Consider the following 13,308-nt stretch of genomic DNA (forward strand, 5'->3'; position numbering starts at 1 on the left):
ATCAAATTTTTACAGTGACTGAGAAGCATTTAATGCCATTAGCAGCAGTGATAATTATCGATGGATTTGATTTTATATCTTGGATCACAAATCCGCAGAAAAGTCGTTTCTTCAAAGAAACTTATTTTTGAAAAAAGTATTACAAAAGCAAGATTTTAGTGTATAATAATAAGAATAATGTCATATGTCCTTATTCACGTTCCAATATTAGACGGCTTCAAATAGTCCTCTAATATATATCAGTGTGCATAAAGAGTGAGGCCATATTTCTAACTCCATCGCTTGTGAGCGAAGAAAGAAGACACGAGTTTTCAATTTGCCACAGATCGCATCTTTCTTTGAAGAACTATGACTTTCTGATCTCTTGTTTCTGATCCTTGGGCAGAGCTGACTACTACCGGTTGTGTCCCCAGGTGGCGGATCGGGGTACAGCCTTCAGATATGGAGGTTAGCTGGGATATAAGCAGAGCAATCTGGCGAATAAGCAGCCGGGGACCAACAGCGGCTGAGCTATCAGGGCGTGGGGGAGCAGAAGTGGCAACTCTGTCTCACTTAAAACCTCACAAAGCCTAATGACAACTCGGTGACATGGCGAGTAGTGCCGCCATTAAATAAGAACCTACTGGGGCCACTGCCCCTGAGAGTGGGAAGCAGCATTGTCAGTATTGATACAAGGTTGAAGCCAAATGATGACGGAAAAGCTTGTGATCAGAGATTTTCAGATGGCAATATGATTATATTGTGTATGTCTGTAATACTGCGGAGCAGGAAGCAAATGGAGAAACTACTGCTCTAACTTATCTCCAGAAAAACCACCATGGCGAGCAAACCCTTACAATTGGCCCCGAGTTCCCGGCGTCCCTTAAATGGGACAGGGGCGCGAAGAATCTCCGGGCTCAAAATGGTGTCCACTTTTAAAATCGCAACTTGGAATGTCAGAACTCTGTATGAAGCTGGCAAATTAAGAAATGCCACAAGAGAAATGAAGAGGCTAGGCATTCGGATTTTGGGAATTTGCGCGACAAGATGGCCAGGATCTGGAAAGAGTCAACAAGATAATACGACAATGTATTACTCTGGGAATGATGAGAACAAACATCAGCATGGTGCAGCTGTAATAGTAGATGAAGAAATCAATAAATCAGTAATAAATTGGATTCCAAATTCTGAAAGGATAATGCTGTTACAACTTAAGGCAACCCCCGTTAACATAAATATCATCCAAGCTTATGCACCTACAGCTGACAAAAGTGAAGAAGACGTTGTAGAGTTTTATGAACACTTAAAAGATATTAAAAACCTAATAAAGAAACATGATATAAACATAATTATGGGTTACTTAAATATATAAAGAGCCAATAGGCTTCATTTCGGCGATATAAACATTATTTAAATTAAAGGGATATTAAATCCCACATTGTTTTAAAACCGAGTAAGAAACTCAAGGATTAGAATCAGAGAGTTTCATGGCGAATATAGTAAACTATAAAAGTATCGGCGATTACTAGCGTGAGCTAATGCACGTAGTCCAAGTACAAACGCGGGCAACTCGCAGCAAAGGTGGTCAAGTTCTGATCGCTATTCCTTGGTATTTTCCATAAGCATACCTTTCCTAGGAAATGTGTTTTTACATTATGGAAAATACCAAGAATAGCAATCAGAACTTGACCACCTTTGCTGCGAGTTGCCCGCGTTTGTACTTGGACTACGTGCATTAGCTCACGCTAGTAATCGCCGATACTTTTATAGTTTACTATATTCACCATGAAACTCTCTGATTCTAATCCTTGAGTTTCTTACTCGGTTTTAAAACAATGTGGGATTTAATATCCCCTTAATTTAAATAATGTTTATATCACCGAAATTAAGCCTATTGGCTCTTTATATATTTTTAAATATATCTTTAAATATAAAGAGCCAATAGAAATTTGTCTATTGTCGCTTTATATTTAAGTAACTTAATGGGTGCACCTTTCTGACAACTCCTATAGCAGAGTATATAGGTTCTTTTCGCTATGCCCTTTGATATTAATTTGGTCTCCGGTAGGGGGGATATCATGAGTCCCCCTTTACTTTCACCCTCGCTCTCTTAAGGTTTTTGCCTAAAGAGAGAAATTTGGGTCTCGGGGAAAGTGTTCTCCGGCACGGCCCGCTGAGGGGCTTTGTCGGTGAATGCTTTTCTTCGGAATATGAGCGGTTCTGCTCGGTGGTGGCGTGTGGGTGGAAGGCCATCACTGAGTGGAGCCAACGCTGAAATGGACGGTCTTTCGCCCACGATTGAGTGGCCTAGGGATCGTCCGAATTTTTAGAGACTGCTTTACTTACACATAAGGCTGAAACCGGTGGGGGCTCCCTGAGGCTCTGCTTGGGGATAGGTTTTTGCCTGTCTCTGAGTGGGGCCACCGATGAGATTATGGCTCTGCTTGGTGGTGGGGTGAGCCTGCCACTGGGTTGAGCCAATACTGAGAAGTTCTTCTCTGTGACGGGGTGAGTCTGTCGTCGAGTTGAACAACGCTGAGTGCGGCGATCTTTCGGGATCGTCTTATTTTTAGAGTCCGCTTCACCTATACATAAGGCTGAAACCGGTGGGGGCTCCGTGAGGCTCTGCTTGGGGATAAGTTTTTGCTTGTCTCTGAGTAGGGATCTGCTGAGATTATAGCTCTGCTTGGTGGTGGTGTGAGCGTGCCACTGGGTGGCGCCAATACTGAGACGTTCTTCTCGGTGACGGAGTGAGCCTGTCATTGAGTGGAACAACGCTGAGTTTGGCGATCTTTCGGGATCGTCTTATTTTTAGAGTCCGCTTCACCTATACATAAGGCTGAAACCGGTCTGGGTAGTGACCTCCCACCATAATGTAATAACAGCATACCTTTCCTAGGAAATGTGTTTTACATTATGGAAAATACCAAGAACAGCTATCAGAACTTTACCATCTTTGCTGCGAGTTGCCCGAGTTTGTACTACGTATTTGGACTATGTGCATTAGCTCACGCTAGTAGTCGCCGATACTTTTATAGTTTACTATATTCGGCATGAAACTCTCTGATTCCAATCTTTGAGTTTCTTATTCGGTTTTAAAACAATGTGGGATTTAATATCCCCTTAATTTAAATAATAGTTACGGGTGACTTCAATGTAAAAGCGGGCAGAGGGGGGGGGTGATAGAGAAATTGTTGGAGAACATGGCTTAGGCACCAGAAATGACAGAGGAGATCGCCTAGTCCAGTTCTGTCAGGAAGAAGATCTAACAATAGCAAATACCTGGATTAAACGTCCACCCTGAAGACTGTACACTTGGAAATCGCCTCAAGATAATCGACATAACATTGTCAGAAATCAGATTGATTACGTACTGATAAAGAAAAGATTCCATAGTAGTATAAAGAGTGCAAAGACATATTCTGGTGCAGATATCTCATCAGACCGCAATCCTATAGTTGCAGAAGTACGTCTTAGATTAAAACCAGCTAAAAAATCACAAAAGAAGAAAAAGGAAATTGATGTAGAAAAACTAAAAGACCCGAAGATAAATAAAAGTGCCAAGACACAGCGTAATCTGCGATTACAACAGATTAACATAGAAGAAAATAAAAGAGTGGAAACTCTTTGGAATAGCTTAAAGAACGCCATCGTAACAATAAGTATTGAAGAATAGGTTATGTGAATAATATAAAACAACAGGAATGGATGACAGATGAGATTCTTTCTCTTATTGATACAAGAAGAATGTACAAAAACAAAGACCTAGCCAGATATACAGAAACACATAACATCATCAAGAAAAAAAATAAAAGAAGCCGAGGAAAATTGGATGAAATTATGTACTGAAATTGAACTGCTTCAGCAGTCATGAAATGTGAAATAGAGAACGTTATAAGATCAAGTAAAAGGAAACGCCAGTGGACCAGACAGTGTGCAAACAGAATTTTTAAAAGTAATAGAACCAGATAACATCAAACTTCTTGAAAAACTATTTAATAAAATACATGAAAGTGATGAATTTCCATCAGATTGGCTCAAATCTACATTTATCACTGTCCCAAAGAAACCCAAGGCGAATTCCTGTGACGACTTCCGACTTATTAGTCTAATGAGTCAAACATTAAACATATTTTTGAAAGTAATTCAGAATCGCATTTATAGAAAAAGTGAAGAAACTCTAAGTGAAACACAATTCGGCTTTCGGAATGGTTTTGGTACTAGAGAGACTTTTTTGTGCCCAAATATTGATATAAAAAATGCATAGAAAAACAGAAATCTGTCTTTATGTGCTTCATAGATTTTGAAAAAGCATTCAACAAAGTTATCAGACACACTAACTTAATAGAAGTCCTTCAACAAATAGGGCTAGCCGAACAAGACATAAGACTAATAACAAATCTGTATTGGAATCAGTCAGCTACCATTCAATTAGACAACATTACCACCAGTGATATTAACAGCAAAATAGGAGTAAGACAATGATGCGTGCTCTAACCACTCTTGTTCAACATATACGCAGAGGTAATCTTTAAAAAGGCATTGGAAGAATGTCCAGAGGGAATCACAATAAATGGAAAGATTGTTAACAACCTACGTCTAATTACGGATAACATTATGGATCTCCGTAATTAGACGTCTAGATGAGGCTGGATGTTTGCTGATAGAGTATACATAGAAAGCCAAAGAATGGGAATAAACATAAACATCAACAAGGCAAAATACATGGTCATCAGCAAACATCCAGCCTCATCAATGAAACTGACACTCAATGGGAAAAATATCGATCAAGTGTCAAGATATAAATATCTTGGTTGCTGGCTTAATGAAAGGTGGGATCCTGAAATAGATATAAAGACAAGGATTGAAGTTGCACGGCTGTCCTTCATGAAAATGAGAACATTATTCTGCAATAAAGCCCTAAACATGGAAGTCAGATGTCGAATGCTGAAATGCTACTTGTGGCCTATTCTGCTCTATGGAGTTAAAACATAGACATTGAAGGCGACAACCATCAAGAAAATCGAAGCCTTTGAGATGTGGCTATACAGAAGAATGATAAAGATATCATGGGCAGAAAATTACCAATGAAGATGTCTTAAAATCCATTGGCAAAGCTAAAGATCTTGTGCAAATAATCAAGAAACGAAGAACATCATATCTTGGCCACATCATGAGAAACCGCAAATACCGACTTCTAAAAACTATTTTGGTAGGAAGAATTGATGGCAAAGCAACTAGAGGAAGAAAAGCAATATCATGGATTGACAACATCAAGACGTGGACAGGAAAGAGCAGCGCACAACTGCTTCGATTAACACAAGAACGCAGTTTGTTCGCCAAGATGTTCGCTGACCTTCGATAAAAGATAGCACCATAAGAGGAAGAAGAAGATCTCATGTTTACTCAAACACTTAAAGTGTTACATTTGCACTCCTTCGTGGTTTGCCCATTACAAAGATACCATAGAACAAGACACTGGATGAAGAAAGATGTAATTCCAAAATATGTGTTTCGTAGTATATGTAATGCATTTTTTTTTTCAGAATCTAATGCAAGTTTTCTACGAAAATGATATAAAATCCCTAATAAAATCTGTTATTTCAGATTTTATTAGGAATTTAAAATTTGGAGAAAAGAACAAAGCTAATAATAATGGTAAATGCCTGTTGGATTTCTGCTCAGGACATGGACTGGTTATTACTAACACCATGTTCCAACATAAAAATGTGCGCAAATTCACATGAAGAGAAGAGGCAAGGGATACGAAAAGTCTCATTGACTATGTTATTGTTGATAGTGATGTTTTCAACCTAGTGCAGGACACCAGAGTGTACAGAGGATTTGAAATTGGAAGTGATCACTATTTAGTCTTGAGCAGGATAAAATTGAATTTCATATTGAAAAGAATAACATGTAAGAAAGTTTTAAAGCGAATAAAAGTTGAGCAGCTCTCAGATGTGAACTGTAGGCTAAAATACACAGAGATTATTGAAGAAAAAATGAAAGAGTTTGAGAACAGGAATCAAACCTTGGAGATTCAGTGGCAAACTCTGAAGAAAACATTGATTGATTCTACCAGAGAGGCATGTGGTGAGGTTGTCTGCAAGGATAAAAAAATCAGAACTCCCTGGTGGACACAGGAAGTTAAAGATGCAGTGAAGGAAAAGAAGAAAGCATATGAAAAGTTCCTGGCAAATAAGTCAGCTTGTGCTCTTAGAGAATATAGAGACAAATGTAAGAAAGCTAAACACTGTCTAAAACTAGCTAAATAAAAGTCATGGGAAGACTTTGGTAAGAACATAAAAAATAAATATCAAGAAGGTGGCAAGATATTCTGGAGGTTGTATCTGGACCTTTATCATTTTTGAAGAAGCTCAAAAATGATAAAGGTGATATGAAAACTGGAGGAAAAGATATCCTTGAAATATGGGGTAATTACTTAGAAAAATTGCTAAATGGAACAAAGCGTGATGACAGCACAGTGGTAAAAAAACACACAACAGGGATGCAATCAGGAATACATATCCATATTTGAAGTAGAAAAAGCCATCAAATGCCTGAAATGTGGAAAGGCAGGAGGAATAGATGATATTAGACCAGAAATGCTCAAGTATGGTGGTATAAGAGTCTTACAGTGGCTGCACTGCATAGTTCAGAAGGCCTGGACAGAGGGACGAATTCCCGATGATTGGAGTAGAGCTCTCATAGTACCCATATATAAAAAAGGAAATAAACCTGAATGTGAGAATTACAGAGGTATTTCTCTACTGAGTACTCCTGGTAAGATACTTGAGAAACGGTTGAGAGGGATTGTGGTAGAAAAGCTTGGTGAAGAACAAACTAGAGTCAGGCCAAATAGAGGCTGTCAGGATCAGATCTTCACTTTACGAGAAATAGTCGAGAAATCAAGGGAATATAACAAACATCTGTATTTAAGTTTTGTAGACCTGCAAAAGGCATATGACAAGGTGCGAATAGAAAAGCGATTCAAAACACTATGTCAGTGGAGCATTATAAGCAATACTTAGTCTCTGAGTTGTAAGTCAGCAGTTAGAATTGAAGGAAATACAGGAAGATGGTTTAATGTTACATCTGGTGTCAGACAAGGATGTACATTATCCCCTCTGTTACTCATTATATATATGGATCACATTAAGAAAGAAAGTGGTATTAAACATGATATCAAAATTGGAGATGTTAATGTCAGCTCTTTGATTTATGCGGATGATGTTATACTTCTAAATAAATCCACTACTAGTCTGCAAGATTCCCGGACTAAATTGAATAACTGTTGTAATAGATATGGTATGAAGGTCAGCAATAACAAGACAAAGACAATGAAAATAGGCAAAAGTATAGATTGAAAATAGTTCTTCCTTGTGAATGGAGAACCTGTGGAACAAGTGAAACATTTCAGCTACTTAGGCAAGATTTTTAGTGAAGATGGTAAACTAAATATGGAAACAGACAACAGAATCATCAATGCTGGTATGGTAGGAAGTCGATTGAATAAATTCATATGGAATAAGAGGAAATTAGTCAGAACACTAAATTAGCTGTAAACAAGACAGTGCTGAAACTAATTTTAACTTATTGATCTTAGAACTGGGTTAGAAATAAAACAGTTGACCAAAGACTAGAGACCACAGATATGAGAGTCCTGAGAAAGATTATAGGCATGAACACATGGCATCAATGGCAATAGCATATTAAAAACAAACATATTAACGAAGACATAGGTGGAAAGAACTTGACATTGTCATCATCCAGGAATGCGTTAGCAGAGCTAATCTCAGGTGGTATGGTCACTTAAACAGAATGGGTGAGGAAGGATGAGCAAAACAAGTGTTCTCTTCCTAGTTGGCAGGAAAAAGACCCAGAGGAAGATCAAGACATAGGGTGAATTGATGCAGTAAAATGTGCCTTAAAAGATAGAAATATAAGATGGAATAATGTTGAAGTGTTGACAGGTAACAGATTGCTTTGGAGGAAAATTGTAGATAGGAAGTTAGTAATGGTGCAAGTTTTTCATGTAGTACTATCATATCCTGCACTCCCATTGAGGGTACATGGCAGGAATTTGATGATTAGGGATATAAATACCATATTTCATTCGTGTTCGTGCAACCACAGAGAACTTATAAAGACCAATTCAAACATTAAAATGGCCGAATGAATAAACATATCCTTTCATAAATACCGAATTTATCAAATTTCATCTTGTCAATTGGATTATTTCCAAATGCACTCGTGAAACGGAACATTATAATGAAAGGTCTGTTTACGGCCAACACACACACACACACACACACACACACACACACACACACACACACACACACACACACACACACACACACACACACACACACACACACACACACACACACACACACACACACACACACACACACACACACACACACACACACCTTGACAGCTAATTCTTACCTGGGGATTGTTTCAAATCATGTATTGTCCAACCTGGTGACAATATGGTCCCAAGGATCTGCAGCTTTTCCATAAAGACAATATCATGTATTATAAGACTCGTATCGCTCATTCAATACTCGAAAAGCATAATCGAAACATTCTGTGCTCGCATCTGGACGATTTAAATCTACTAGCTTGAATCTGAACGTCGACACCAGTGTCCCGCTTCATCGCTGACCTCCAGTAGGTTATTCTGTCTACTTGGTCTAAAAGACCTCAGACTGTCGTTTCTGCTCGAAGTTATTCCTGTTTAGACGAGTCTATGACAAGACCGGTGCGAAACGGTTTCGCAACGAATACAATACACAGCTGTTCAAGGCATGTTGTTAAGAGTACTAGTTCGCTAACTAGTATGTTAAAAGTTTAACCTCTCAAAGTTGACCACTTTGGGGATAATATCGAATCAGCGTATATCTTCATTAATATTATCAGTAGTAGTAATAATAGAAGATTTTAAAAGAATAGTAATAAAAGTTATACTTTTCATGTTTCTCCCACCCAGAAAAGATTATTTGCAAACCTGTAAGTACATTTGATACAATCGATGGGATAAGGATTTTTTCACTAATTTTTAATTTTATATATATTTTTTATTCTTAATTTATTTTATTTATTTATTACTTCAGCAACCCTGCTCTAGAAGTTAAAGAAAGCTGGAACTTATTCAAACCATTTCAGGCCAATAAGCGAGTGGTAGTCTCGCTTATTGGATATAACAGGATATAATTTTTTAAAAAAATTATATCCTGATTTACGAAGATTTTCGAAACATCAAATTTTGGACTGATTGTGGAGAAGTGCTTATCACAATCCATTCACTCACAGAAGGTCCCATGGCCGATTCCTAGGATTCATAACACATGCAAATTTAATTACAGATCCTACAGACTTATTTCATTTCATTCCATCCTACAAAAACCCAAAACTGAAACCACTGGGTAAATGTGGTTTTCAATACTCCTTAATTACCTCATCGGTGTGAAATTATTATTACTATTTCTATTACCATAAATTTGGTGTCTTTTTCCCACTTAGATCGAAACCAAAACTGAACCATTTGCAGATATTTTAGTGGATTCGCTAAATAACCAATTTTATTGGATTACGTTTGGCTACAGAGGATTGGCTGCAATGAATGGTATTTCTATTTTTTCCTGCTACAAATGCTTCGATTGAAACAACGATTGAATTATGAAAGAATATTTGTTGCCATAACACGGAAACTTCAGTCACATCCGTCCGAACACAGTTTAACAACTTTTACCCACACGAACAGAACGAATCTAATAAGTGCTCGTGCAAATTTTTTTTTTTTTTTTTTGGAACTACGCAGAATGAGTTCGCAATTTTGTAACCGATAGACAGTTTGGTGATTATTTTCTCTTTTGCTATTTGTAAATGCAAACCGCCGTCAGCTAATTTAAACCTTATTTTTTGTTTTACATACTTGATCAAAAAGTGAGGGTTTGTGGTGTAGTTCGCTTTTCACACAAATGGTCCGGGCTCGATTCCTGGCAACCACAAAAAGTCTGCTTTTATTATTCATCGAAGAAGAGTGACGATAAATGATGCTGGTTATCTTGACTGGGTATGAAACTCATCTTTCCGATTATTATGTCGTATAGAAGCGTCTGGATAAATTAATTTTAGAGATTTTCAGTAAGGTACTTTGAAATCTTAAACTTCCCGAGCTATCATTGTGTTATATGTTTAAAACCTTCCGTATTTGGGGAAGGGGGTCACATAAAAAATCGAGTAAGTTGTTAGTAATCCATCGATATTTTTAACTTCCATTTCTAACTGTTAGTCGTCATCACTATACATGACCTCTGTAACTCAATCGGTAAGAACGGTGTTCAAATATTTTTAGAAATCTGCATTCGAATCCCTTTTAGGACGCGAGGAACCTTTATCGAGACATTACAAATGAAGTTAAGTTAGAGGATACGGGGGGGGGGGGCGTGATTTTTCGTTTCTTCTCTCGGAAACCTAGGATTCTCATCCTGCGAAACAGGCAGAATCACTAGAAGAATATACGCAATTGATAAACATAATACACTGGCACCTTCTAGCATCGGTCGTGAATTCAAAACAACCAAATAAACACTGTTATATAACAATATCAGTGACTGTGAAAGTGCAGCAATTGGAAGAATAAAACGCATCAGGATTTTATTTGGAATTAGGCCAATTTAAGGCTATGAGGCCGGCGTGATGTGTTTGATAATAGAGGGTAATCTTCTAGTCGGTTGTGGCTTAAAAAATACGAGTTTCCAGAAACAAAATCATCCGTCCATGTATGTGATCATAACTGAGCTTCAAAATGAAATGCCTTGATAAAGTTCTTGGCTTCCTTGACTGGTTTCGAATCCATGTGTTTCTAACAAAAGGGCATCGTTGATATTGACTGAACTAAATGCAACAGAAAATGCTTCTTTGCAAAATAGGAATTATACTCTTTACCGATTATCAGGTTGGCTTGATCAGATGTATTTTATGTTGATAATAGCAATGAAAAAAATCACAAAAGTTCTGATTCATTGATTGATTGCTTATTTTACTACTTTTAAGCTTCCCTTAGAAATCGGATAACAATTAACATGCGTGAAATTAAAAGTTACATTACTTGCTAATCTCTGTATGAATTTTAACTGCTTTGAAATTGTACATCTTGTAACAAACAAAAGCAATCAAAATTGTTAAAAAAATTTAACAAAATATATTATATATGTCAACAAGACTGTAGGCAACGTTATCACATAATCCAAACTGTATATGTATAATGTACAATCCAAAATGTACATTATACTGTAAATGTATAATGTACAATCCAAAATGTACATTATACTGTAAATGTATAATGTACAATCCAAAATGTTTACAGTCCAAATGTAAAAGTGTCAAGTCAAACATAACAAAGGGCTATAAAGAAGTGTCTCCGAAAGAATAATTATATGTATTATAAGTAAAATAGTCATATGCATAGAAGACGTATTGTAAAATATATTATATATTATATTATAAAATATTATATATATTATATTATAAAATATTATATATATTATATTATGTAAAATAGTAATAGGTATATATCTATATGTGTGGATATGTACATACATGTATAAATATGTACATTTATATATGAATATTGTCAGATTAGTTAACAATATAAAATCCACTGTTGTATATTTTAAAACAAACCTTACATAAGTTTAAGGAAATGTGTCTCTTATAGGAATTTCATTATAAAAAGGAAATATGAATTATGGAAATAGAAATGTGATGACTGGTAACTTAAATTCATAATACGGAATTCCATGGATAGTAAAGTTATGTTACATTAAAAGAAAAATACTGCTCAACTCATGTAAAAAGGACTGTAAGAAGAAGCAGACACTGAGCAGATTACTGATGTTAAAAATAAGGAAAAATAAATTGTACATAATATATTATTAAGATCAAGAAATGTAAATCAAAATACCAATTAGAATAAGCATTCTATGTACAAATGTATATATATTTATTTGGAATGTACGTAGATGTTTTATGGTTAATAAAATATTGCATAATGTGCTTGTGGTGTAGTGGCTATCACATCCGCTTAACACGCGGAAGGTCCCAGGTTCGATCCCTGGCAGGCACAAATCGTTTTTTTTTTAACCCATCATCTGCTTCTTTATTTAAAAAAAAACCTCTGGTTTTGTTTATGAGTTCCATAACAAAACATAACACCCTATGGTTCTTTTAATTTCTCATATTTTGTTCATGTAGTTACTGCAAAGTGAATATTAAAAATAAATGTTTCGAGTGAAACAAGTATTTGAATTAGCAAAAATAATAAGACAAGAAAATTAACAACTTCGTAAATATTTCTCAACTTACCCAATTCATTTTCTAATATTTGTCAATCGTCATCACTTCAATTAAAGCATGGTGCGTCTCCCTCAATAAAAATTGAGGCATTGTTACCATGCCTACACAATAACGGTAAGACCTTGCAAATAGCTGAAATAGGTCGTCTCCTAAGGGTGAGGGGGGGAAAAAGAAAAATAAAATGAAGTAGATTTCCAATTAGGCAAGGATTGCACTTTAATAAAAAGAAAAGAATAAATTTCTGAGCGATTTTGTGATGCAATAGACAAGCTGCCTTCCCTTTTTTGTTGACATGGACTTGAAGTTCACCCTGTTAAATCCCTAGGGGAAGCAAAAAAGAAAAGGAAAATAAATAATCTCGAGCGAGATTAAAAGCATAGAAAGATTTGTAATTGTCTTCTGACACTTCAGAAGAGTTTATTGAGTTGAATGGAGTGGTCTACGGAAATTCAATAAAACGATAAATAACTAATGGAAACAAAAAATTCTATTTGGATAATAATTTTCAATATTTCTTTTTCTGGAGTTTTAATTAGTCTTTCTGCGTGTATTACAAACATTCCTCTTCTTGGACTGCGTAATCCTTGGTATTAATGACGTGTCCATCGTGCCATAAGTAAATCCTCTAAACGACTTTGCATTCCCTAACGAGATAAAGCAGCAATCATTTAGCACTTCAATTTTGGTAATTTTGGAAATCTTACGATCACCCACCTTCAGTGAATGCCTAACCTTGCTTCATATTCTCTTCGTTTTTAATCCGTTTCTATGTAGTGTTGGATTCTGAATATATAGAGATTGGAGTAATTATTATTTGCTTCAGAATCCAACATGATCTTCCATCACAAAGGCTAGACTTGTAAATATTATTTAATGTAAACAACTTATTTTACAAATTAATATTCATATAACTACCTTAATTTTGTCTAATATTTAATTAATTAATCAAAGATATATGTA

General features: G+C 36.1%; 1 non-coding gene across 1 annotated transcript; it reads left to right on the forward strand.

Annotated features, from left to right (window-relative positions):
• The first annotated feature begins 12,045 nt into the window (after positions 1-12,045).
• On the forward strand, positions 12,046-12,118 carry TRNAV-AAC (transfer RNA valine (anticodon AAC)). Its single transcript has one exon. It is a non-coding gene; the product is annotated as a tRNA-Val (tRNA).
• Positions 12,119-13,308: the final 1,190 nt, after the last annotated feature.

Source organism: Typopeltis vanoorti, chromosome 3 (genome assembly GCF_054136105.1).
Source record: "Typopeltis vanoorti isolate ZY-2024b chromosome 3, IOZ_Tvanoo_1.0, whole genome shotgun sequence".
Lineage (NCBI taxonomy): Eukaryota > Metazoa > Arthropoda > Arachnida > Uropygi > Thelyphonidae > Typopeltis > Typopeltis vanoorti.